The sequence below is a fragment of the Bos javanicus genome, chromosome X (assembly GCF_032452875.1).
Source record: "Bos javanicus breed banteng chromosome X, ARS-OSU_banteng_1.0, whole genome shotgun sequence".
NCBI classification, from domain to species: domain Eukaryota; kingdom Metazoa; phylum Chordata; class Mammalia; order Artiodactyla; family Bovidae; genus Bos; species Bos javanicus.
In genome coordinates, this window is record NC_083897.1 from 96,198,610 (window position 1) to 96,223,468 (window position 24,859).

Genomic DNA, 24,859 nt, shown 5'->3' on the forward strand with positions numbered 1-24,859 from the left:
TACCCTCATCACCACTGATAGTCCAGCTCACACAGCACCCAGCTCCATTTCAGCTGGGCTCCTCATAACCTTGGCCACTTAGGGATAACCTGCAGGTGTAGCTAGGCTGTTCTTGACTGCCTTCACGTGAACACCAACAACCCTGCAGAGATCCCACCAGTAGGCTTGCAGTTTCTTCTTTGTATCTTCGGGCTCCTCCCAGCCTCTCTTGCTTGTCTGCACTGTGCTCTTCTAGGCAGCAACCCCTGTTCTCCCGAGGATCTGGTGGGACAGAGGCAAGCAGGTCCCAGGGAGGTCCAGAAGTTTTTTACCCCTTCTGTAATAAGGGGGAATCTTTCCAGGAGTCTCGAGGGTCTGGAAGAGGCCACCAGGCTGCCTCCCAGCATGGTACCTCTGAGCACTCATTCTGTGCCCATGGGTGGGACTTTGGGGGATGGCATGTATCACACAGGTGGAATCTTTGGGAATGCCCCACTTGGCCTCGCCTACATTTGTCCACAGGTTTGCCATCTGGGTCTTTTCTGCCCACAGGCCTTGGTAGCCAGGCTCTTGCAGGCTTCAGTTCTGCACCAGGAACCCGTCCGCATGTCACCTTCAATCTTTCCAGGTGCCCTCCCTCTGCTAGCAGTCCTATTAATTTTTATCCTCTGGGGAGTAGGTGGAGTTTAGGGGGAAGGGAGAGAGGAGGCGGGCTTGGGGATTGAAGGGGTCAGGTGGCAAGAAGGGAGTTTGGTGGCTTGGTTTGCCATGTAGGTCTCTTAGCTTCGAAACCTAACCCCTGACAGTAGCCTAGTATTCACCCTGGAAGCTCACCCCCACCCCAGGGGAATTATGGATCCCCCTTAAACAGACACACACACACACACACACACACACACACACAAGCGGGCATGGCAATCATGACAAGGGAATCAGGGCCTTTATCCAGAGAGTTTTGGGATGTGGGCAAAGAAGGAAAACACACAACCTGAAAGCTGACAGTTTCCTTTCATTCGGGGACCTTCCTGAGGGGTACAGCCACAGGGCCACATCTGCTCTGATAGCTCTGAGGAAAGGTTTCCCCAGAGGTAAGGGAGGAAGGAGCCAGCCTATTTTAGGAGTTTTTGTTGAAAAAAAGAGAGGAAAAAATTAAAACGTGGGGAACACTGAAAGGTTACTGCTAGTCCACTGTCCACCCCCCCCATTCCACCCCTCCCCCCATCCCAGGCCAGCAAAAGCCAGTAAACATACATACATACATATATACACAGAAAACAGCCAGACATCTCATTCTCTGTGTGGAAAGGTTTCAGAGTTTGGGCCCACTGAAATCATTCCTAGATTCACATCTGAACTATCCAGGCCCCGTATCTTGCTCTTCCCCATCCTGAATCCCTCTCAGGGTGACACTTTTCGGGGCAGCTGCAGTGGCTGAGGGCAGGGCCACAGTCTTTGTTCATGGAAAAGGCCAGGGACATTGTTTTGGTCCGCAGGTGCAAGGGAAAGCAAGTGGTCACCATGGCCTGAGTGTTTAAGGATGTCGTGCCCATGCCACCCAGTGCCTCGTGAGAGACCAGTGTGGAAGGTGAACCCGAGTCTCTTTTGTAAGTTCCTCAATGGTTCCTTTCTTTGCTCCTTTAAAGTCTTCCTAGATGTGTAACCCGAACAGGAGGGAGCTCCAAAGGAAAGCAAATCCACGTCCCAGGGATTTCCCACACTCAGTATCTTAAGGACTCTTAGAACTGAGGAGCAAATCCACGTCCCAGGAATTTCCCACACTCGGAAGTATCTTAAGGACTCTTAGAACTGAGTGGCAGTTTCAGACATTCTTCTACTTATGCCAAGCTGTCCCAGAAAGTAGGCCAACATTCGAAATTGGTGAGAGAAACCAAACACATAGCAAACAACCCACTAAAACCAAAGTCACCACCTTCCTATCAGGTAGGACCTGAGGTGGATCTTTCCCAGGCATTAAACATCAGGACTTGTGGAACACTTACTTGGGGAAGATGCAGGGAGGAAGGAAGGAGGGCAGGGATTGGGACCAGCAAGTGGTGGAATCCCTACTCTGAATCACTTCACACCTTCCCCTGCCTTTGCCCGGGCTTACTGTCCTGAACTGGGGCACACACCCACACAAAGGTTGCATTCCTGAAAACATGCCTGTGCAGGCCCCACCACACCCCCAACCCCCGTGCTGGCACCCATTCCACCAAGTCTCGGCAGACCCGATGGTTGCCTTTCCTTCCTTGTTCCCTGTCCTTCCTCCTTGCCCCTTTTCTGTTTGTCTTTCCACTTCCCAGTTGGGCACTAGGGCATCACAGAAGAGGCCTCTCTCTGGATGGGGTTCAGCCCCTTGCCTGCATGGCTGAGGCTCTGCCCTGGCTGATGACTCTTTGGCTGATGGCTCTTCTCTTAGGAGGCCACGGTTGGTTCCACCAGCCTACTTGGGACACAGTGCACTGGAGACCCCCTTTACACTTCACCTCCACTGTGGTTCTTTCTTGTGCTTTCAGTTTGCTCTCCACTTTCAGCTCCTTCCTTTCAGTTCTTCCCTGTGTCCTGAAGGCAGGGTTGGGCAGGTGTCTGAGAGCATCAACGCTGCCAACACTTTTACTTTTCCTGTGGGAGTGAGGGGAATTCCCTCACAACCATCCTTTAATTGCCATCAGAGATTATTACCTCATCCCTCTCATGTGTGCCCTTCACCTCCCACTTTTAACCTACAGTTCCTGGAGTCCTCCCTAGCTTTGCTGAGCCCCGCGTGCACGCCCCGGGCTCTTTAGCCCTGACATGCTCAAGGCATGCAAACTTGGCCGCGCCTCTCCTTTTGCCTTCTGGAGGCCCACCAGGCCTCCTGCCCGGTTGGTTGGTTGGTTTGTCCGTTGGTCAGTCTGGAGCCCTGGAAGGCACTCAGGAGGGACCACTCCTGACAAGGGGCTGCCTGGCAGCGTATCCTTTGGGCTCCAGGCAGCTTGTGTTTCCCTGTCATTCCTTGTGTATGTTGTGTGAGAGACACAATGAAGCGCCCTTGCACAGGGCCCAGGGGCAGACAGTGTTGGAGGTTGGAGCTTGGAGGTGGCATGACCACAGTGGTAGTGAATTACTGCTTCCCACTCTGCCTTTCAGTTTCTTTTAGCTGGCCTAGTGTCCTCAGTGTCCTTGCTCTTCTGCTCTTTGGTTAAGGGGGAGGTACAGGTGTAGGAGAAAGCAGTAAGTAGTGTGGTTCAGTTTCCACTCTTCCCCTGCATCATTGACATCTCCCTTCTCTGGTGGTGGAGATCCCTGCCATCCTCCAGAAAAACCCCAAGAACTAAACATAAATAAAACTGAAGGTGTTCCATGAATTACTTGGCAATGAAACAGCAAGAGAAGCTCAAGGCTTGCAAAAATATCTCTTGACTTTGCATTCCTTACAGCTGTCATGCTTATGGGAGCTCTTAAAGTCCAGAGGTGAGCCAGTAGGAGCCTCCTCAAGTCGTGCCCTGCTCCCTTTAGGTTCCCAAGACCAAGGGCATGAAGGGAACAATACACATTTCACTGTATACTTACAGGCTGTTGCCTCTATATCCAGGAGCCTGGCTAAGCTGGTTTTTAAAATCATTTTCAATTTTTTACTTGTCATTGACCTATTCAGTTTTTCTGTTTTCCTGTTTCAGTCTTGGTAGGGTGTACATTTCTAAGTATTCATTTCTTCTGGATTGTGTATTTCATTTCCATATATTTGCTTCCAGTAATCTTTTATGATTTTATTTATGTGGTTTCCATTGTAACTTCATTTTTTAACTTTCTACTTTTATTTATTTGAACCCTTTTTTTTCTTGAGGAGTCTGACCAGAGGTTTATTATTATTATTATATCTTCAGAGAACCAGCTTTTAGTTTATTTTATCTTTTGTATTATTTTCTTCATATATGCTCTGATATTTATGATTTCTTTCCACTAACTTTGTTTTTTGGTTGTTCTTTTTCTAGTTGCATTAGGTTTAAAGTTAGGATATTTATTGTGGATATTTTTGCATAAACGCTAATTATTTTTCACTATTGTATCAGCTGTTACTTTCCTTTTTGGCAAAATAGCCAACTGATTTTCATAAAAATTACAGAGAACTTCACCTTGAAATTCATTTGGAACACTCTATCATCCATTCCCAGCATTAATTAATATCCTATAAATAATCCCTTCTCCATAAAGCCATTGAAAGAAGTTTACAGTGTTGAAATCCTCATTATCCCTTGCACTTTCTAAGGTAACACTCATTTTACAGTTGATAAAACCTAAGAGCTGAGTCTTGAACTTTGTTTGCAACCTTTATGGAGATAACAACATAGTTATTCCTATGATCTATAATCCTCATACATTACTAAAGTTCATTCCTATTGGAAATAAATTCTTTACCATAATTTTCCAGCTAATGGAAGTGTGTACTCAATAGCTTTTTGCTTTACTTGGGAGCAGAATCAATTTTCTGGACAGTAATGCTTCAGGGTTATACTGAGTGTCCTTATTCCTCACACAACCTGTTGGCTGTTCTGGAAGACATAAAGTTCCATAGAGGCTTTATTTTGTTTTAATATACAGATAATATGCTTCTTTGCTCTCTTTCTCATGCCTCCTCACAGAAAGACAGCATCCACTTGCTAAAGCTTTTAACCTTAAAATGTCATAATGCTGCGAAAGCAAAACTGTAGGTTTCCCAAATCCATGTTTGAGAAAGCTATCTTGAATGCTGCCTCTGAGGCTTGAATTCCTCAGAAAGGGTTTCTGATGTTAGAAAAAGAGTTTCAGCTAGATTTAGATAGACTTTATGTTGCCCTAATTTTTTGAAAACCTCATACAATGCACAAACACCAAGGTTTTCTCTGGTTAGTTGTTGCTGATACTGGATTGCAGTTTCTCTCTTATGGCCAAATGTCCAAATTTTTACTCAGCTGTAACAATTTGGACCCAGTTTTATAGAACTAGATCATGAAGCTTTCAAGGCCTTAAGGTAGAATTTGATGGACCCACCTAAACTTGGGCATCCCAATTATCATATTCTTTTTTTTTCCTTTCTCTATTTGAAAAGATAGGGGATGCCCTTGGGGTACTCACCTATAAACAGAGGGTTCACCATAGATCCACAGGTTATTATAGCCAGCATCTGGATCCTGTGGCAAAGGTATACCCCATTTGTGTTAGAGTAATTACAGTCACTGCTTTTTTTGGTGAACACCAATGAGAAAATTGTGAATTCTTCTTTAACCTTTTTTGTACCTCTTGCAACAGAAGCGCTCCTGAAATCTAATCCGACTCAACCTTTTCTCAAGTAGCTGCTTCACTTCCTTTGAAGTAATTTTGTTTCCTGCCCTTCACCTAAACGTTTTACATTGTGAGAACATTAACCCAAATATACTTCTCCCCTGCATCACCAACGTGTTCCTTTACAACTGTTTGATTCTTGGATCAGGAAGATCCCCTGGAGAAGGGCACAGCAATCCACTCCAGTATCTTGCCTGGAGAATCCCATGAACAGAGGGTCCTGGCAGGCTACTGTCCATAGGGTCACACAGAGTCAGACATGACTCAAGCAGACTTAGCATGCACGTATGTCTTTTGACGTAAAATAATTATGGATATTATGTACTTATTGCCATTTAACTACATGTTTTTCCAGTTGTTTTTTGTAGTTCTTCCTTTTTCTTTATTTTGTAGTTCATTGATTTTCTTTAGTGGTATGCTTGTATTCCTTTCTCATTTGTTTTTGTGTATGTATCATAGATTTTTGATTTGTGCCTACCATGGGATTCACATATGTTGATCTATTACTATATCTACTTGTTTTAAACAGGTAGTGTTTGAACTTCAAGCAAGTACTAAAGGACCTAAATTTATTAATATTACTACCTTCCACTATACTTTATGTTTTTGATGTTACATTTTACATCTTTATGTTTGTCCCTTTACTGATTATTACAGTTATATTTGATTTTGCATTTTATTTTTACTTTTAATTTTCATACTGGCTGATTTAAGAGGTGGAATCTCAGTCTTTGCTATATATTTGCCTTTAGTAGTGGGATTTTTCATTTTGTCTAGGTACTTCTTGTTAAAGCCTTTTATTTTCTACTTAGATAATACATGTTAACATTCTTGTAAGGTGGGTTTAGTATAGAAGAAGTCTTATTTATTTCTTCTCAGAGAAGTTCTTTATCTCTTTTTCAGTTCTAAATCATAATCTTGCTGGGTAGATAATCCTAGGTTGCAGGTTTTTTTTCATTTTAGCACTTTAAGTATTTCATGCCACTCCTTTCCACCATGTAAAGTTTGTGCAGAAAAATCACCTGATAGCCTTATGAGGGGTTCCCTTGTATATAAATCTATTTTTTTCTCTTGCTACCTTTATAATTTTTCTTCTTTTTTTTCCTTTTTACAAACTTTTATTTTATATTGAAGCATAGTTGATTAACAATGTTGTGTTTCAGTTGGATAGCAAAGTGATTCAGTTATATATAAACATGCAGTTATTATTTTTCATTTTCCCCCATTTAGGTTATTACAGAATATTCAGCAGCATTCCTTGTGCTATACAGTAGGTGCTTGTTGGTTATCTATTTTATATATAGTAGTGTGTACATGTCAATCCCAAATGCCCAATCTATCCCTGCCCTGCACCCTCTCCCCCTGGTAACTATAATGTTGTTCTCTAAGTCTGTGAGTGTGTTTCTGTTTCATAAATAAGTTCATTTGTATCATTTTTTTAAGATTCTACATGTAAGCAATAATACTAATATATATTTGTCTTTTTCAGGCTGACTTACTTTATTTAGTATGATAATCTCCAGGTCTTGTTTCTTAAAATGGCATTATTTTGTGCTTTTTAATGGCTAAGTAGTATCCCCTTGTATATGTGTATTACATCTTCTTTATCCATACGTCTGCTGGTAGACATTTAGGTTGTTTCCATATCGGGGCTGCAAAGAACATTGTGTGGATGTATCCTTCCGAACCATGTTTTTCTCTGGGTATATGCCTAAGAGTGCAATTGCAATAGTATGTGTTGGCTCTGTTTTTAGTTTTTTGAGGAACTTCCATATTATTCTCTACTGTGGCTGAACCAGTTTATATCCCCTCCAGCAGCAAAAGAAGGTTCCCTTTTGACCACACCCTCTCCAGCATTTATTGATGTAGACTTTTTAATGATGGTCATTCTGACTGTTGTGAGGTGATATGTCATTGTAGTTGTTTTTTTTTTTTTTAATTTATTGATTTTTAATTGGGGCATAATTGCTGTACAATATGGTGTAGTTTACTGCCATACATCAACATGTTTCAGTCATAGGCCTACATATGTCCCCTTCCTCTTGAACCTCCCACTCACCTCCCACCCTATACCACCCATCTAGTTTGTCACAGAGCACCAGGTTTGAGCTCCCTGGGTCATACAGCAAATTCCCACTGGCTATCTATTTTACATATAGTAAAGTATATGTTTCAATGCTACTCTTTATTTGTCCTACCCTCTCCTTCCTCCTTTCTGTCCAAAAATCTGTTCTCTAAGTCTGTGTCTCCATTCCTGCCATGGAAATATGTTCATGAGTACCATATTTCTAGACTCCACATATATGTGTTAATATACAATATTTCTTTTTCACTTTCTGACTTACTTCACTCTGTATAATAAGCTCTATGTCATCCACTTCATTAAAACTGACTGGCCCTGAATGCCAGTGTCTTTGAGTTTCTGTTTAATTCTTTACTTCCTATTATATTTTGCTTTCTTTATCAAGAAGCTTGGTTTTCAATGGCAGTCCCTGAGGGTACCCAGTGTTTTTAACTCTAGAGACAGGGATGAGCATCTGAAATGCCTATGAGATTGTGTATGGATGTGCCACTAATGCTTATGACTGGATGGTAAGAATGTCATTCATTCCTTTTTTTAAGTAACCATGTAATTTATCATTTTTTGCCAAACTTGTATTGCTTTTAACAATAAAGTTTAACAGTAAAAAAAAAAAAAAAAAAAAAAACTGACTCAAATGCATTCTTTTATGACTGCGTAATACTCCATTGTATATGTATGTACCACAGCCTCTTTGTCCATTCATTTGTCAGTAGACATCTAAGTTGCTTCCATGTCCTAGCTATTGTAAATAGTGCTTTGATGAACATTGAGGTACATGTGTCTTTTTCAATTATGGTTTCCTCAGTGTATATTTCCGGTACTGGGACTGTTGGTTCATATGGTAGTTTTATTCTCAGTTTTATTGGTGTAAAGTGATACCTCATTGTAGTTTTGATTTGCATTTCTTTAATAATATCTTTTCATGCATTTATTAGCCCTTTGTATGTCTTCTTTGGATAAATGTCTGCTTATCTGCTTAGGGATTTTGCCTACTTTTTTATTGGGTTGTTTGTTATCCTGGTATTGAGATGCATGAGCTGCTTGTATGTTTTGGAGATTAATCCTTTGTCAGTTCTTTCATTTGCTATTCTCGTATTCTGAGGGTTGTGTTTCTACCTTGTTCATAGTTTCTTTTGCTGTGCAAAAGCTTTTAAGTTTAATTAGGTCCCATTTGTTTATCTTTATTTTTATTTCCATTACTCTAGAAGGTGGGTCATAAAGAATCTTGGCATGATTTATGTCAAGGAATGTATGGCCTATGTTTTCTTCTAAGAGCTTCATAGTTTCTGGCCTTATATTTGTGTATGGTGTAATATTAGGAAGTTCTAGTTTCATTCTTTTACATGTAGCTGTCCAGTTTTCCCAGCACCACTTACTGAAGAGGCTGTCTTTTCTCAATTGTATGATCTTGCCTCCTTTGTCAAAGATAAGGTGCCCATAAGTGCGTGTTTATCTCTGGGTTTTCTATCTTGTTCCATTGGTGTATATTTCTGTTTTTGTGCCAGTACCATACTGTCTTGATGACTTTAGCTTTGTAGTATAGTCTGAAGTCAGGAGAGTTGATTCTTTCAGCTCTGTTTTTCTTTCTCAAGACTGCTGTGGCATTGTTGTTGTTGTTCATTTGCTCAGTCTTGTCTGACTTTTTGTGACCCCATGAACTGCAGGATGCCTTACTTCATTTAGGGTCTTGTGTTTTTCCATACAAATTGTGAAAAAAAAAATTGTTGTAGTTCTATTTTGGAAGTCCTAGCCATAGCAATCAGAGAAGAAAAAGAATAAGAGGAAGCCAGATTGGAAAAGAAGTAAAACTCTCACTGTGTGCAGATGACATAATACTATACATGCTGCTGCTGTTGCTAAGTCGCTTTAGTCATGTCCGTCTCTGTGCCACCCCATAGGCGGCAGCCCACCAGCCCCCTCCCCCCACCCCCCCATCCCTGGGATTATCCAGGCAAGAATACTAGAGTGGGTTGCCATTTCTTTCTGCAATGCATGAAAACAAAAAGTGAAAGTGAAGTTGCTCAGTCGTGTCCGACTCTTAGCGACCCCATGGACTGCAGGCCACTAGGCTCCTCCATCCATGGGATTTTCCAGGCAAGAGTACTGGAGTGGGGTGCCATTACCTTCTCCACATAGAAAATCCTAAAGATGAAGGAAACCAAAAAATTACTAGATCTAACCAGTGAATGTAGTAAAATCACTAGATACAAAATTAATGCACAGAAATCCCTTGTTTCCTATACACTAACAATGAAAAATCAGAAAGAGAAATTAAGGAAACAATCTAATTCACCATTTCTACAAAAGAATAAAATACCTAGGAATAAACCTACCTAAAGACCTGTATGCAGAAAACTATAAGATACTGATGAAAGAAATAGAAGACAACACTAACAGATGGAAAGATACACCATGTTCTTGGATCAAAAGAATCAATATTGTAAAAATGACTATACTACCCAAAGCAATCTACAGATACAATGCAAACCCTATCAAACTATAAATGGTATTTTTCTCATTGTAGTTTTGGTTTGCATTTCTCTAACTGTTAGTGATGTTAAGCATTTTTTCTGTGCTTCTTGGCCATCTATATGTGTTCTTTGCAGAAATATCTATTTAGGTCATCTGCTCTTTTTTTTTTTAAACTGAGTTGTCTGTGTATCAGATTTATTGAGCCCCATGAGCTCTTTGTAAATTTTAGAGAATAATCCCTGTTAGTTGCTTCATTTGCAAATATTTCTTCCATTCTTTGGTTTTCCTTTTCAGTTTGTTAATGATTTCCCTATCTGCAAAAGTTCCTGAGTTTAATGAGGTCCAAATTGTTTCTTTTCATTTTTCTTTTTCTTTTTCTAGGAGGCGGGTTCACCAAGATATTACTGCAGTTTATGTTAAAGAGTGTTTTGCTTGGGTTTGCTTCTAAGAGTTTTATAATATTCCACCCAACCTTTAGGTCTTTATTTCATTTTGAGTTTATTAGGGTGTTAGTGAGTGTTCTAATTTTATTCTTTTACATGTAGCTGTACAGTTTTTCCAGCACTTATTTAAGAGATTGTCTTTTCTGCATTGTATATTCTTAACCTCCTTTGTCATGGATTAATTGGCCATAGATGTGTGATTTTATTTTCAGCTTTCTGTTTGTTCCATTAATCTATTTTTCTGTTTCTATGTCAGTACCAAACTCTTTTGATAGCTGTAGCTTTGTAGTAGAGTCTGAAGTTGGGGAGCCTGATTTCCTCCAGCTCTGATTTTCATTCTTAAGATTACTTTGGCTCTGCAGAGTCTTTCATATCTTCATACAAATTTTGATGTTTTTATTCCAGTTCTGTGAAAAATGCCATTGATAATTTGATAGGGATTATAATGATTCTGTAAATTGTTTTGGGTAGTATAATTATTTTGACAATATTGTTTTTTCTGATTCAGGAGCATGGTATATCTTTTCATTTGCTTGTGTCATCTTTAGTTTCTTTCATTGGGGTCTTATAGTTTTCAGAGTACTGGCCTTTGCCTCATTAGATTGGTTTAATCCTAGACATTTTACTGTTTTTGATGTGATGGTAAATGTGGTTGTTTCTTTTATTTCTCTGTCTGATCTTTCCTTGTTAGTGTATAGAAAAGCAACAGACTTGTCTGTATTAATTTTAAATCCTGCAGCTTTACTCAGTTCACTGGTGAACTCCACTAGTTTTCTGGTGCCAACTTTTGGGATTTTCTATGCATAGTTTAAAGCCTTCAACAAACAGTGACAGTATTACTTCTGATTTTCCAATTTGCAATGCTTTTATTTCTTCTTTTTCTCTGATTCCCTTGGCAAGGACTTCCAAAACTGTTGAATAAAACTGATGTGGGTGGTCATTCTTGTCTTGTTCCTCATCTTGGAGGAAATGCTTTCAGCTTTTCACCATTGAATATAATGCTAGCTGTAGGTTTGTCATATATGGCCTTTATTATGTTGAGGTAGGTTTCCTCTATGTCCACTTTATAGAGAGTTTATCATAACTGGGTGTTGAATTTTGTCAAAAGGTTTTTCTCTATCTATTTGCATGATCGTATGGTTTTTGCTTTTCAGTTTATTCATACAGTATATCACACTGGTTGATTTGAAAATATTGAAAAATCTTTGTATCCCTGAGGAAAATTCCACTTCATCATGGTGTCTGATTAAAGTCATATTTTCAATATCAGTACTTGTGATTGGTCTGTTCATATTTTCTAGTTCTTCTTGGTTCCATCTTGGGAGACTGTACCATTCTAAGAATCTGTCCTTTTTTTTCCTGGTTGTCCATTTTATTGACTTACAGTTACTTATAGTATCTCTTATGATCCTTTGTATTTCTGTGATGTCCATCGTAGTTTCTCCTTTTTCATTTCTAATGTTACTGATTTGAGGCCTCTCCCTCTTTTCTCAGTAAATCTGGCTATAGGTTTATCAGTTTTGTTTATCTTTTCAGAGTCAGACTGTAGTTTCATTGAAATTTTCTATTGTTTTCTCCATCTCTATTTCTTTGATCTCTTCTCTAATCTTTATGATTTCTTTCCTTTTACTATTTTGGGGTTTTGTTTTTTTTCTCTTCCCCTAGTATCTTTAGGCATAAGGTTAGGTTGTTTATTTGAGATTTTTCTTGTTTCCTGAAGTAAGGTTGTATTTCTATAAACTTCCCTGTTAGAACTGCTTTGCCACATCCCATAGGTTTTGGATCATTGTGCTTTCATTTTCTTTTGTCTCTGTGTATTTTAAAAAATTTCCTTTGATTTCTTCAATGATCCATTGGTTGTTTAGTTGTATATTGCTTCCCCTCCACGTAATTGTAGTTTTTACAGTTTCTTTTTCCTTGCAGTTGATTTCTAATCTCAATAATTCTGTGATCAGAAAAAGATTCTTGATAAGATTTCAATTTTCCCACTGAGTCTAAAAGACTTTTCTTTACATCTGTGTCTCCTTTGCTGCCCTGTAAGTAGGATCATCGGTACCACCTTTCTAGATTTCATATATATGTGTTAATATATGGTTTTTGTCTTTCTCTTTCTGACGTATTTCACTCTGTATAATAGGCTCTATGTTCATCCACGTCATTAGAATTAACTCAAATGAATTTCATTGTAGAGCTAAGTAATATTCCATTGTATATATGTACCACAGCTTCCTTATCTATTCACCTGCCAATGGACATCTAGGTTGCTTGCATGTCCTAGCTTTTGTAAATAGTGCTGGAATGAACATTGGGGCACATATGTCTTTTTCAATTCTGGTTTCCTCAGGGTATATGCCCAGTAGTGGGATTGCTGGGTCATATGGTAGTTTTATTCCTAATTTTTTAAGGAATCTCCATACTGTTCTCCATAGTGATTTTATCAGTTTATATTGCCACCAACAGTGTAAAAGTGTTCCCTTTTCTCCACACCCTCTCCATCATTTATTATTTGTAGACTTTTTGATTATGGCCATTCTGACCAGTGTGAGATGATTCCTCATTGTGGTTTCGATTTGCAGTTCTCTAATAATGAGTGATGTTGAGCATCCTTTCATGTGTTTATTAGCCATTTGTGTGTATTCTTTGGAGAAATGTCTGTTTAGGTCTTCTGCTCACCTTTTGCTTGGGTTGTTCATTTTTCTGGTATTGAGCTGCATGAGCTGCTTGTATATTTTGGAGATTAATTCTTTGTCAGTTGTTTCATTTGCTATTATTGTCTGCTATTCTGAGGGCTGCCTTTTCACTTTGCTTATAGTTTCCTTCTTTGTGCAAAAGCTCAGTGGTAGAAGGAGAGTGTGGGATGATTTGAGAGAATAGCATTGAAACATAGACATTACAATATGTAAAATATATGACCAGTGTGAGTTTGATGTGTGAAGCAGGGCACCCTAAGCTGGTGCTCTGTGACAACCTGGAAGGATAGGGTTGGAAGGGAGGTGGAGGCGGTTCAGGATGGCAGAGACACATGTATACCTATGGCTAATTCATACTGATATATGGCAAAACCATCACACTATTTTAATTATCATATATAAAATAAATAAATAAATATTTTTAAATGATTTCAACTTTCTTAAATTTACCAATGCTTGATTTGTGTCCCAAGATGTGATCTATCCAGGAGAATGTTCTGTGTACAATTGAGAAGAAAGTGTATCCCTCTGCTTTTAGATGCAATATCCTATAAATATCAATTAAGTACATCTGATCTAATATGTTATTTGAAGCCTGTGTTTTCTTGTTGATCTTCTGTGTGACTGATCTTCCATTGATGAAAGTGGGATGTTAAAGACAAAAGTGCCACTATTATTATGTTACTGTTGACTTCTTATTTAATGACTGTTAGCTTTTACCTCATACATAGGGATTCTATGTTGGGTGCATGCACGCATGCTCAGTTACTTCAGTCATGTCTGATTCTTTGTGATCCTACGGACTGTAGGCTGCCAGGCTCTTCTGTCCATGGGATTCTCCAGGTAAGAATACTGGAGTGGGTTGCCATGCCTTTCTCCAGGGGATCTCTCCCACCCACGTATCAAATCCAGGTCTCCTGCATCTTCTACATTGCAGATGGATTCTTTATGTTGAGCCACTGGGAAAGTCCATGTTGGGTGCATATATGTTTTCAATTTACAATCTTCTTGAATTGACCCCTTGATTTTTATGTAGTTTCCTTCTTTGTCTCTTACAAGTTTATTTTAAGGTTTATTTTGTCTTATGACAGCATATATATGGGTCTTGTTTTTGTATCTATTCAGACAGTCTGTGTATTTTGATGAACATTTAATCTATTTACATTTAAGGTATTTATTGATAGGTATGTTTCTACCACCTTTTTTAAATATATATGTTTGCATTGCCATTTTGTTAGGTTTGTTAATTTTTTTCAATTTATTTTGTAGGTCTTTTTCTTCCCTTCCTCTTTTGTTCTCTTCTGTTTTGATTTGATGATTAAACTTGGTTTTGTGTTTAGAGTGTTAGAGTGTTTGTTTTCTTTTTCGTATTTATATCTAGTGTGGATTTTCAGTTTGGGTTACCATAAAGTATTAATATAGCAGTCGATATATAAACAGGATTGTTTTAAATTATTGGTCTTTAATTTATTTTTTAATTAAGGATAATTGCTTTACAATACTGTGTTGGTTTCTAACATACAACAATGAAAATGAGACTTAACTATATATATATAACTTCTGCAATGCAGAAGATGCAGAAGACCCAGATTTGATCCCTGAGTGGGGGAGATCCCCTGTAGAAAGGCATGGCAACCCACTCCAATATTCTTACCTGGAGAATCCCAGGGATGGGGGAGCCTGGTGGGCTGCTGTCTATGGGGTCGCACAGAGTCAGACACAACTGAAGCTACTTAGCAGCAGCAGCTTCCCATTAACTATCTATTTTACACACGGTATTGCATATGTGTCAATGCTACTTTCTCAATTTGTCCTGTTCTTTCCCTCCCCCATTGTGTCCACAAGTCTGTTTGCTACATCTGTGTCTCGATTCCTTCCATGCAGATAGGTTCATCAGTACTGTTTTCTAGATTCTACATGTATGCTTTACTATATGATATTTGTTTGTTTGTTTTTTTCTTTCTGACTTCCTTCATTCTGTGTAACAGGCTATATGTTCACCCATCTCAGTTCAACTGATTCACATTTATTCCTTTTTATGGCTGAGTGATATTCCACTGTATATATGTACCACAACTTCTTTATCCATTCATCTGTCAATTTACATCTGTGTTACTTTCATGTCTTGGCTATTGTAAATAGTGCTGCAATAAACACTACAGCACATATGTCTGTTTGAATTGTGGTTTTCTCAGGGTATATGTGGAGAAGAAAATGGCAACCCACTCCAGTACTCTTGCCTGGAAAATCCCATGGATGGAGGAGCCTGGTAGGCTGCAGTCCATGGGGTCGTTAAGAGTCAGACACGACTGAGCGACTTCACTTTCACTTTTCACTTTTCATGCACAGGAGAAGGAAATGGCAACCCACTCCAGTGTTCTTGCCTGGAGAATCCCTGGGACAGGGGAGCCTGATGAGCTGCCATCTATGGGGTCGCACAGAGTCAGACACGACTGAAGTGACTTAGCAGCAGCAGCAGCAGCAGGGTATATGCCTGGTAGTGGGATTTCTGAGTCATATGATACTTTTCTAAGGAACTCACATACTTTTTTCCATTGTGGCTGTATCAGTTTATATATATTCTTACCAACATTGCAAGAGTGTTCCCTTTTCTCCACATCCTCTCCAGCATTAATTATTTGTAGATTTTTTTGATGATATTCTTTCTGTGTGTTTTAATTTTAAATACATTTCCAGTATCCTGCATTTGTACTCTCCTCACAATTGCTTGTTTTTATATCATATTTTTGTGTAGTTCATTTCCTACCTTTATTCTTGTCTTTATCCATCAACTTTTTTATTTGTAATGGTCTTGCTTTTTGTAGTGGACTTTTCTTTTCTACTTACAGAATTTCCTTTAGCATTTGTTGCAAACATAGTCTGGTGTTGCTGAATTCTCTTAACTTTTTCTTGTCTATAAACTTTGAGTTCTCTGTTGCATCTTAATATGAGCCTTGCTAGGTAGAGTATTCTTGGTTTGTAGGTTCTTCCTTTCATCACTTTAAATATGCCATGCCATTCCCTTTGACCTGCAAAGTTCCTACTGGGAAATCAGCTGATTACCTTATGGAGTTCCCTGACATGGTATTTGTTGCTTTTCCTTTGTTGCTTTTAATATCTTCTTTGTTTTTAATTTTTGTCAGTTTGATTAAAATGTAACTCTCTGTTCCTCCTTCAGTTTATCCTGCCTGAGGTTCTCTGTGCTTCTTGTACCTGGGTAACTGTTTCCTTTCCCATGTGGGGAAAGTTTTCAGCTATTATCTCTCCAAGTATTTTTTTCAAGTCATTTCTCTCTCTGTTCTCTTTCTGGGATCCCTATAATGCAAATGTTCATACATTTAATGTTGTCCTAGAGGTCTCTTAGACTGTCGTTATCTTTTTCTCATTCTTTATTCTGTTCCACAGCAGTTGTTTCCACCATTCTATCTTCCAGCTCACTGTTTTTCTGTTCTTCTCCCTCAGTTCCTCTGATATTGATTCTTTCTAGTGTATTTTTAATTTAACTATTGTATTGTTCATCTCTTTCTTTGTTTTTTATTTATTTTTATTGAAGGATAATTGCTTTACAGAATTTTCTGTCAAACCTCAACACGAATCAGCCATAGGTATACATATATCCCCTCCCTTTGAAACTCCCTCCCATCTCCCTCCCCATCCCACCCCTCTAGGTTGATAAAGAGCCCCTGTTTGAGTTTCCTGAGCCATACAGCAAATTCCTGTTGGCTATCTGTATTACATATGGTAATGTAAGTTTCCATGTTACTCTTTCCATACATCTCACCCTCTCCTCCCCTCTCCCCATGTCCATAAATCTATTCTCTATGTCTGTTTCTCCACTGTTGCCCTGTAAATAAATTATTCAGTACCATTTTTCTAGATTCTGTATATATGTGTTAGAATATGGTATTTATCTTTCTCTTTCTGACTCACTTCACTATGTATAATAGGTTCCAGGTTCATCCACCTCATTAGAACTGACTCAAATGCATTCCTTTTTATGGCTGAGTAATATTCCATTGTGTATATATACCACAACTTCTTTATCCATCATCTGTTGATGGACATCTAGGTTGTTTCCATGTTCTAGCTATTGTAAATAGTACTGCAGTGAACAGTGGGATACATGTGTCTATTTCAATTTTGTTTTCCTCAGGGTATATGCCTAGGAGTGGGATTGCTGGATCATATGGTGGTTTTATTCCTAGTTTTTTAAGGAATCTCCATGCCATCTTCCATAGTGGTTGTATCAATTTACATTCCAACCAACAGTACAAGAGTGTTCACTTTTCTCCACACCCTTTCCAGCATTTACTGTTTGTAGACTTTTTGATGAGGGCCATTCTAACTGGTGTGAGGTGATATCTAATTGTAGTTTTGATTTGCATTTCTCTAATAATGAGCAATGTTGAACATCTCTTCATGTGTTTGTTAGCCATCTGTATGTCTTCTTTGGAGAGATGTCTGTTTAGGTCTTTTTCCCACTTTTTGATTGGGTTGTGTATTTTTCTGGTATTGAGTTGTATGAGCTGCTTGTATATTTTGGAAATTAACCCTTTGTTAGTTGTTTCATTTGCTATTATTTTCTCCCGTTCTGAGGGTTGTCTTTTCACTTTGCTCATAGTTTCCTTTGTTTGCTTTTAGTCCTTCTGCATCTTTGTTAAACATTTTTTGCATCTTCATAATCTGTACCTCCATTCTTTTCCTGAGATTTTGGATTATCTTCACTATCATTACTCTGGATTATATTTCAGCATATTGCCTATTTCCACTTCATTTTGTTGTTCTTCTGGGGTTTTATCTTGTTCCTTCATTTGGGATATATTCCTCGTTCATCTCTTTTTGTCTAACTTTCTGTGATTGCAGTTTCTTTTCTGCAAGCTGTTGGACTGTTGGATGAGGCTATCTAAGGGCCTTTTGCAGGCTTCTTGGTGAGAGGATCTGGTTCCTTCCTGCTGGTGGTTGGAGCTGGGTCCTGTCTCTCTGGTTGGCAGAGCTCTGCTCAGGAAGGCTTTACCCAGCCTGTAAGCTGATATGTGGGACTCTGTTCCCTCCCTGTTGGTTGTTTGGCCTGGAACATCCCAGCACTGAAGCTTACAGGCTGTTAAGTGAGGCTAAGTCTTGAGTAGAAAATGGTGTTCTGCAGGAAGGCTTGTACCAATGAGTACTTTCCCGAACTGTTGTCTACCAGTGTCTTTGTCCCTGCAGTGAGCCACAGCCACCCCCAGCTCCACAGCAGACCCTCCGATACTAACAGGTAGGTGTGATCTAGTCTCTTATGAGGTCACTGATTTTTGCCCATGTGTCCTGATGCTCACAGGGTCTTGTTTTCCCCCTCCAATAGTGCGGTTTTTCTTTCTTCCTGTCCCGTGGAATTCCTGTGATCACCCTCACTGTCCATCAAAGCCAGATTCTCTGGGGTCTCCTTCTCTTGTTGACCCAACCCCAGGCTGGGAATCCTGATGTGTGGCTCAGGACTTTCACTCTGTCTCATTGCCACTTCTGTGTTGTGTTTGGATACTGGGTACCAATTTTTGGTAGATTCCTGTGTTTTTTTATCGATTGTTCTTTAGCAATTAGTTGTGATTTTCATGTTTTAATGAGAAGGTGTTGCTTATGTCCTTCTACTCTGTCATTTTGTCAGCCATCTGTATAGCCTTTATCAAGGTCACTGCAGCAGTACATATGAGGCTTGTCTTGGGCACTACATGATGAACAGACCACACTGGCTGCCAGAATTTTATAATGTATATAAAGGTTTTAATTGGGTTCACTCCTGTATATAGGTCATCCAGATAGTCCCCAAAACATATTATGCTCACAAGACCATATCCTTGAAGGAGCTTCTAGTGGAGGGATGACACGTGGATGCATATTCCAGGGGTAGAGAGAAAGAAGGGGCCTCCAGCAAGATCTTCCAACAGTTTCATTCACCCCATGACCTATAATTATTTATCTTTGACTTTAGCCATTTTGATTATGACTGTGTCTTGCTGTGGGTCTGTTTGGGTTCAATCTTTGTTTTCCTGTACCTGAATATTTTTCCTTTTCCAGGTTTTGGAAATTTTCTGCTATAATTTTATTAAATGTATTTTTACCCCCTTATCTATCTCTTCTCTTTCTGGAACCCCTATAATGTGAGTGTTTGTATGCTTGATGTTATCCCCAAAATCTCTTAATCAGTTTCCATTTTTAAAAATTTAGTTTTCTTTTTCCTGTTGTGCTGCTGATTTATATTCTATCTTTCAGATAGAATGCATTCTTCTGTATGCATTCTTCTGTATCACCTAGTTTGCTGTTCACTCCTTCTAGTGTGTTTTTTATTTACTTTATTTTTACTTCTTTAAAAAATGATTTTATTTATTTATTTTTGTTTGTGCTAGGTCTTCATTGCTTCATAGGCTTTTCTCTAGTTGTGGTGAGTGGGGGCTACTCTTGTTATGTTGCACTGGCTTCTCATTTTCATGGCCTCTCTTGTTACAGAGTATGGGCTCTAGGGTGCATGGGCTTCAGTAGTTGCAGCATGTGGGCTCAACAGTTGTGGCTCTGGTTGCTAGAGTACAAGCTCAGTGGTTGTGGCATGCAGGCTCAGTCGTCCTGCAGCATGTGGGATCCTCCCAGACCAGGGATCAAACCCATGTCTTCTTCATTGGCAGGCGGATACTTTACCACTGAGTCACTAGGGAAACCTTATTCTTTACTTCTGCCCTATTATATATATATATATTTTTTTTTTTTTCTGCTTCCTTGTTAAAATTTTCATTGTGCTCATCTATTCTCTTACATAATTTAGTTAGCATTGTTATTACTAATGCTTTGAATTCTTTATCTAATAAATTGTTCATTTCTGTTTTATTGGTTCCTTTTTTTCTTTTTCAAATGAGAAAAATTCCTCTGTCTTCTCAATTTGCTTATTCTTCTCTGTCTCTGTGAAATTAAGTAAAACAATTATCTTGAAGGGATGTCCTTATGTGTGAGTCTATGTGTGCCCAGTGACTTTCGTGATAGAGCTAGATTTGATGTGAGCATAAGTCACATCTTTTCTCAGGGTGTAATAGCATCTATCATCGTGGTAGAAGATGGGGCTGGAGAGTCAGGGGCTAAGGCAGAAAGCAGATGTGAAGAGGGGCTTTCCCTCTGTTCAGTGACTGTCACCACCCTATTGGGGGTTGGGTCAGATCTCAGGTTGCTGGAACAGAAGCCCTGAGGGTTGAGTCTGAAGTACCTCAGTTCCCTTGAAGTGTGTATTCTTCTGCTTTCCAGCACAGTCTCCCTTAGCCCCAGAGAAAAGCAGTGCTGGGGCAAGAGGTAATGGTGTGGGTACTGAACAAGGGTCAGGGCATAGAGTATGGTATGGCAGTCTGGCCACTTTCAGCAATCTGGTCTTCCTGTGATGTGCTGCCTGTGCTATCAACCACAATGGCTGCCCAGTCCCTGCTCAGACACGCTTAGTGTCTGAGTCACTGTGACATCTTATAGCTGAGCTCTTTCTTCATTTCTGACTGCTTTTGCTTTAGTGGGGAGCTTGAGTGTGAGGCAAATGGGGCTACAGTGTTTGCTTGATTCAGGCTGGGGCATACACCAGATTGGTCACAGGGAATGAGTCAACGACCTGTGTGGTTTCAATTCAACCTTTCCTGCTTCCTTTCCCTCCTTCAATGGAGCAAGCAAGCATTCAAGTGCTCATCACAAAGAGAGTCAAGGCTTCCCACAGCACTCTTGAGCCTCCAGTCAGCCAAGGGGGCGCTTCCATTTGTCAGACTCCAGGGGTGGGTCATCTAATATGTTGCTCAAACTACTCACTCTCCAGTGAATGTCTATGCCTGTATAGTCTCCCTTTTCCTCTGAATCTTCTCCCAGAGGCACAAGTCCTAATCTGATCATTTCTTTTCCCTTCCTACCCAATTCTTCATGTATCTTTCTTTCTTACAACCTTGATTGTTCAGGAGTCTTTCTGCTGGTCTTCAGTTAGTTTTCACTGAGCATTTTTTTCCACTTGTAGATGTATTTTTGATATGTTCATGGGGGGAGGGCCACATCCTCCTACTCCACCATCTTGATTTGAGTCCTTAAAACACTTTTATATATAACACAGAATACAAATAACTTGATAGAAAAATGTTCAAGGAACAGACAGTTCTTAGAAGGCAAAATATTAATGACCAATAATGATAATTAATTAACTTCCTTATTAATCATTGAAGTATAATTCAAGATATCATTTTTAGCACATCACATTTGCAACAATCAAAAATCTATGTAATCTGTTTTAGGGAGGATGTGGTGATATATACACTGGTTATGAGAGTGTGTATTTTTATATTAGCAGCATTAAAACTTTAAAGTGTGTACTCTTTGACACATAATTTGCTTATGGAATCTATGGGAAAATTCTTACATATAGACAAATATGCTTTTTTATTATAAAGAAAATTTTCAAAGATAGAAATTCCTTTTGAGAGAGGAATGACTATTCTGTCATGCAGTATAATATTGTGAGCTGTTGAAATATGTAGATAGATCTATTTTGATAAAGAAAAATCATTAATATCTTATTAAGTGGTTAAAGTGAATTAAAACAATTTGCAGAATGAACTAATTTATATTCAAACTGTCTAAATTTTATATTACTGTAAGTACTATCTGTATGAACATTTAAATGCATAGAAAAGGATTTAGAAAGAACTGATACCTGTGATTTCTTTTAGAAATAGAACTGAAGAAAAGTAGAAGTTTGGTGACAAGGATAATTTTGTTTAGGTTGTTTAAATTATATACTGTTCAATTATAAACATGTATTATTTCTGTAAATAAGTACAGATTTTCTGGAGAATAAAATACACCAGGTATAAATAATATGCCTGTTATCAGCATCTTATGACTTTGATTTAATGTTTATGAAGAAATACACTAATAATTTTGCTTCCCTTATAATCTGCCTAGAAGGAAATGTGGGGTGTTACCTTCTCAAGAGACATATCTAATCTGTATAATTATTGCATTTCTCAATATAAATGAATAAATTGTCCTCTTTTATATCTTTCAGTCTTATGATATAATCATCAAAATTTCACCTCCTGAATTTGGATGGATTCTGGGACATGACCAGTAGATCTCTAAATTTGAAGACCCCAGCCTGGATTGTGGTGACCTCACCAAAGCAAATAATGCCTGTGAGGTGGTCCTGCAGCAGCCAGTCAATGCTCTCTTTTGGTGACACTCAGTCTTTGCTGTATAACTTTGAATTCTTATAAATCCATTAAGTTTCCAATAAAGTTTTTCTCTCATTTGCTGTTAGTTCTATATGACTATGATCTAGTAAATTGTCAATTTTCAGTAAAGGTTTCATAGTAATTCCAAGCATCAGTAAAATTGGTATCAAAGTATGACCTTCTTCCTAAGAATTACCATTCACTGATTCTTTATAGTGTGAAAATACCAGAAGAATGAGGGGGGAGGATTGAGGGGAAATATGAAAAATAATTAAATTCCCAGCACATTCTCTTTACTATCAACTTTTCTATGGTATCTTATCTATTCTATGGCATTCCTTATTCTTCTACATCTTAACTGCTTTCTTGGTCAAGATGGCTGCTATGCTTTTCATTTGCTATTTTCTAATTTACTTCTAAAACACTTAGTATTAAACAAATAGGTTATCTTAATTAAAAACATTAATAAAAAATTATGATAAAAAATAAAAGGAAAACGGGAAAATTTCAGTCAGCAATTTTAGTATTTTCACATTGTTCATGTATTTTTCATAAATCATAGGAAAAATTAAAGTTAAATTTTGGAGATCTTTATGTACATTAATATAAAAATGATGCAATAATTAAAACAACCTATTATTTATGTAGAAATGTGTACACAAGTCAATATAACAGGATATAAACCCCAGAAATGGACACATAGAAGACTTTAAAGGTAGTATGTCAAGTAAGTGAGGAATGGCTGAATCATTCATTAAATTGTATAAAGAATATCTGGCTGATCATATGAGGAAAAAACAGATTAGATCTTCCCCCTCATACCACGAATTTAAATTAAATACATCAAATCACAAAAATATTAGAAAAAACTTTGGTGAATATTTATATTATTGTACAATGAGCATACCCCATGCATAATAATTTAGTTTTTCAAAAGATGGTGTTTAACTATTTATGATGTAATAAATGCTACAAACTATGGAAATATGAGGGTGAGTAAGATAGTAGTCAGTATAACTTGCAGTTTAACAGGAAAGGCAGTTAATTAAACAAATTTATAAAGCAAGTCTGGATCTACATACTGAAGCTGCCTTCAGTGATCTCTCCTCATCTTTCAGTTCAGCATTCCTTTGCTTACTTCATTTTCAGCCTTTTTCTTCATATTGAGAAAGATGGTACCTCAGTACGTTCAGAATTATATTACATTAAGCTCACACACTCAGAAGGAGAAGCAATCTCTTTTCCAAGTTCCCATATTAATAGCTCCAAAAGTACTCAGTTTGACCTTGCTTGGATCACATATGAATTTATGGACAAATCACTATCCACTAGAATGGGTGCTCTGATTGGCCAGTTTAAAGATTATATTCTTACCTCTGTGGAGAGGAAGGTAGGGTTCCTGATTGACATTCTCACCAGAGTCATACTGAATCAGGAAATGGCAATTCCCAAAAGGAAGAGACACACAAGACAGATTAAAAAGTAGTATATATATATATATATATATATATATATATATATATATCCACTAAGCAAGAAAATATTTCCTACTTGACAAATTAAAAAACAATTTAGCTAAACTATAAAGTAGATGGAGTGGTGAGAGATCAGACAGGAGTGATAGGTAGAGGTGATCACAAGGATTTATGTAAATTGTTTTACAGAATTTAGACTTTATACCTATGGGTTTTTTTAATTGCAATAAAATATACATAATATAAAATTTATCATTTATTCATTTAAATTAACTCTTTTAATTAAAAAATGTTTTTGACCATGCCATGTGGCATGTGGGATCTTAGTTCTCCAACCAGGGATTTAATCTGTGCTCCCCACAGTGGAAGCATGGAATCTCAACCACTGGACCACCAAGGAAGTCCCTAACCATTTTTTTAAATTGGAGGATAATTGCTTTACAATAATGTGGTCTTTGCCATACATCAACACGAATCAGCCATTGTACATTTATACATGGTTAATATGCAATTGTAACCACCATCCATTCTCAAGAATTTTTCATTTTCCCAAACTGAAATTCTGTATTCATAAAACAGTAACTCTCCATTCTTCCCTCCCACCAGTTCCTAGAAACCACCATTTTATTTTTTGTTTCTATGAATTAAACTACTCTATGTACCTCATATCAGTGGAATTATACAATATTTGTATATAGCTTATTTCAGTTTGTATAATCTCTTCAAGTTTCATCCATGTTGTAGCAATGTATCAGAATGCCTTCCCTTTTTTAAATTGTGGTAAAATACGCACAACATAAAATTAAAATTTCTAACTGTACAGCTTAGTAGTGTTGAATATACTCATATCATACAATCTATCTCAAATCCCTTTTCATCTTGCAAAGTGAAAATTCTATGCACATTACATAATAATTCATTTACCTCTATACCAAGCCACTGGCAGACAACATTTCACTTTCTGTTTCTATGAGACTGACTACTATAGATACCTCATATAAGTATAATAATACAGCGTATGTATTTTTGTTATGTGATTGGCTTATTTCATTTAGCATAATATCCTCAATTCATGTTGCACCGTGTGACAAGACTTCCTTCTTTTAAAGATTTTTTTTTTTTGTAAACACTTTATTTTTTTAGAACAGTTTTAGGCTCACAGAAAAATTAAGTGTAAAGTATAGAGTTCCCATGCATTCCCACCCCA

General features: G+C 38.1%; 1 protein-coding gene across 4 annotated transcripts in view; it reads left to right on the top strand.

The window, feature by feature from the left end:
• Positions 1-22,252, top strand: part of NBDY (negative regulator of P-body association) — a 57,444-nt gene extending 35,192 nt beyond the window's left edge. For all 4 annotated transcript variants that reach the window (XM_061410278.1, XM_061410279.1, XM_061410280.1 and 1 more), the window contains one exon: positions 22,012-22,252. The gene's annotated coding sequence lies outside the window, so the exon portion shown is untranslated. The remainder of the gene's footprint in view (positions 1-22,011) is intronic.
• Positions 22,253-24,859: the final 2,607 nt, after the last annotated feature.